We start from the raw sequence: 3307 nt of genomic DNA on the forward strand, positions 1-3307 counted from the left end.
AAAAAAAAAAAGTGGCATTTTACAGATAATTGAGTCTGATAACTTATAATAAGAAGTAAGAAGCAATTCAGATGTGATTGATAGGTGCCTGAATCCTGTTACTTGAAAAGAAGAGGCAAGAGGATTGTGAATTCAAGCTTCCTCTACTTGAGACTGTCTTAAACTAAAACAAAACAAGAAAAACATAATCCATTATGAAAGAAGCTGCCCATCATTGTATGGTATTGAGCTTTCAAGAGAACAAAAGATTTTTTTTTTCTATTTAAAATGTTCATCACTTACCACACCATCACAATGGGATTATTTCCAGCGTGTGTCTAACACTTCCTCCTGACCCATCAGGTGTGAGAGCCTCTGCCATACTCTCTGCCATGCCGTCTGTGCCTTCACTCCCATAACTCTAACCATGAGACCAAATAAATGTCCACTTCAGGACATCACTTATAAATTCAAACTACCCTAACAAAAAGTTTTTGTGTCACAAATATAATACGTTTTCTTCTTTGTGCAAAGTCATTCAGATAAATATATAGAAGGTAGTCATTTTCTGTATGGAGCCTCCACAATGCAGGTTTCTACTCTATATAGATGTTTCAGAAAACCATAAAGACTTCAGTTTCCATGGGTATAAATTCACAAACTATCCAGAAGAGGTAAAACAGTGGTAATTACTCACTTATTGATTTTTTTTTGTTTGTTTGAGTTTAACTTAACTTCATAATTGACTTTATCACATGAACTGCCCATTTGATAAGCTGGTTGACTAATGAGACCAAACAAAATACCATGTAAATAAAATGTATTTAGAAGAACTATAATTGAGTCTATCATAAAGCAAGGAAATGATGTGTTTTATAATAATCATCATTAAATAACAATTATTCAGTTTTAAAGAAAAAAGAAAGCAAACAGATATAACATGTGATAGATACTATCACACTTCTAATGTTTATTCTTATGGGGCTAATAAATGATTTGAAAGTGGTAGGGAGGAAAAACAACTTTCTGTAGACATGTCATGAAAAATGTTTTTTTGTTGTTGTTGTTATACAGGGATTATTTGTGATAAACTTACCAAATTAATTGCAAACTAAGACACCTATGTATCAATTTAAGTGTGACAAGGGAGAATAGGTATCCCCACTGGAAAGAAGTATATTCTTTATAAATGGTATTGGGTACTTAGAAAACAAGTCGGGTTCTAAATAAAATGTGATATAACCCCTTACTATTATATAGTCAAAACAATAAAATTTCAATCAAAAAATACAGCTTTAGCAAAACTGGAAAGGTAATCTGCTAACATGTTTATATTTCTCTCAGTAGTATAAATTTGTGGGTTATAATTCAGTAATTTGTAATGAACATCTGAAATTATGAATTTTATTATATTGATCTTAAAGTTTCATTTTTTGAACATTCCTAGGTTTTTCTTATGATATAATTTAAATGGTAAACTGATATATGTGATAAGCCTCTAGAACATTTAATTCTTAACATTTTTATTTATAATTGCAATAAAGATATAAAGAAGCATAATGAAAGAATGATGCTTTGAATGTAATGAAAACACATTTTGCTATGTTAGTAATAAAGGAAACAGTAAAATAACAGCATTCCTAGAAATACTTTCCTTGTATGAAAAATTCTCCCATTATTGGAGAAAACAGACAGCAACTGTATCTTTCATGCTACAAGTGTCATCTTAGGTAAACAGTAGCTGATTGGACTGAAAGGTTAATGCCTTAATTTAATCAGTTATAAGACTCCTAGTCAAAATCATGGCAAATTTTCTACACAATATGTGTCAATATGTGTTTAACATGGTAAAAGTTGTCTTAGTTTTCATGGAGATAATTTAGATACAAGGAAAAGTAAGCAGAGTTATATTACTCTAATAATGAGTAAAAAGCCAAATGCCTATTATTTATTCAACATCATCTATTTTAATCTAATATGTAAGAGTTAGCAATAACTTTTGCTATAGAATTTGAATTCTTTGTTTTCACATTCTCGGTGAATTTTTCCACTTGATTCACATGAAGAAAATTCAAATGATAAGTTGTACCATTATTTTAATTTAAAATCACACATCAGAAAACAGAATAAACGAGAGCTTTATCTACATCTGCAATGCAGAGATACACATCTTTGAGTGCAGAAAAAGACACAAATGCATGCATAGGAGCTATGAAGATGTGCAATGCAATACCTGGTGGCTTCTATCTATAAGGCTGGCAATGGGCTATATAGACTAGAAGAGGTTTTTCAGAATCCAGATAGTATGATTGATAATTGAGTTAGGATTTGGTTCTTTCTGAGTACTCTTAAAATTTTTACTCAGCAGTACATTGTGAATATTTACCTGTACCTATCTCTGCATGTTTTCATAATACAAAAGATACAGTTTAATATATGCATATGATTTTTCCTTTCTTGGGTGAGAAAAGAAATATACCAATTACAATATTTTCTTCACTTTTAACCCTAAATCTTTCATATGTTTGGTTAAGTCCTTTATTAACAAGTAGAAATTCAACAAAATAAAGACAAAAAATGAAGCCTTTTTAAAATAGAAAAAAATATGAAAATGTGACGGAAAGAAAAACATACTAAAATTTTAAAACAAAAAATAAGCTTTAAAACACCATGTTTATTAGGAGAATATTTTATTTTATGATAAAATATTTTACTCTTAGAGCAAGGGTTGCCTTGAATTCACACCAATACAATTACTTTACCTTCTAATAACTTGGGTTATGGAACTGTATTATAACACCTTGCTTTATGTAAACTTTTAAACTTGTTTTCTTCCTATAGAATAAATAGTGAGGACATAAACAACTTGTTTTCACCTTATAAAACTATAAAATTTAATTAATAAACATTTAACTTGCTTCTATGTATGCCAATCCATGGCAATCCTCACAAGAAACAGGAAAGCTTCTCTATCTGCTACACATGCACTGAGTTCCACAGATTTAGGAGTAAACAACATGTAAAAAAAAAAAGTGAATAGTAGAAGACTTTTAAGCTGGCATGCATAGGATTCTGAACTAGAATTCAGTGTTAAAAAGTAATCTATTGGGGCAATGAATACACAGACATAAGTGGTTATATTAAGAATATTCATGGGAAAAGTCTGGGAAAATAGCTCAGTGATAAGGGAAGTTGCTACTAAACTTGTTGCTTTGAGTTCAATCCCTGGATTCCATATGATGCTGTGCAATGTGTACAACGCATCTCACTCATTCAGCCTTACAAACAAACACACACACACACACACACACACACACACACACACACA

The 3307-nt window shown here is 30.6% G+C and overlaps 1 protein-coding gene across 1 annotated transcript in view; it reads left to right on the top strand.

Annotated features, from left to right (window-relative positions):
- Positions 1–3307, top strand: part of LOC110317938 (olfactory receptor 10AG1-like) — a 25890-nt gene that overhangs the window by 19884 nt on the left and 2699 nt on the right. The window lies entirely within an intron of this gene.

The sequence above is a fragment of the Mus pahari genome, chromosome 3 (genome assembly GCF_900095145.1).
Source record: "Mus pahari chromosome 3, PAHARI_EIJ_v1.1, whole genome shotgun sequence".
In the NCBI taxonomy this organism is placed as follows: domain Eukaryota; kingdom Metazoa; phylum Chordata; class Mammalia; order Rodentia; family Muridae; genus Mus; species Mus pahari.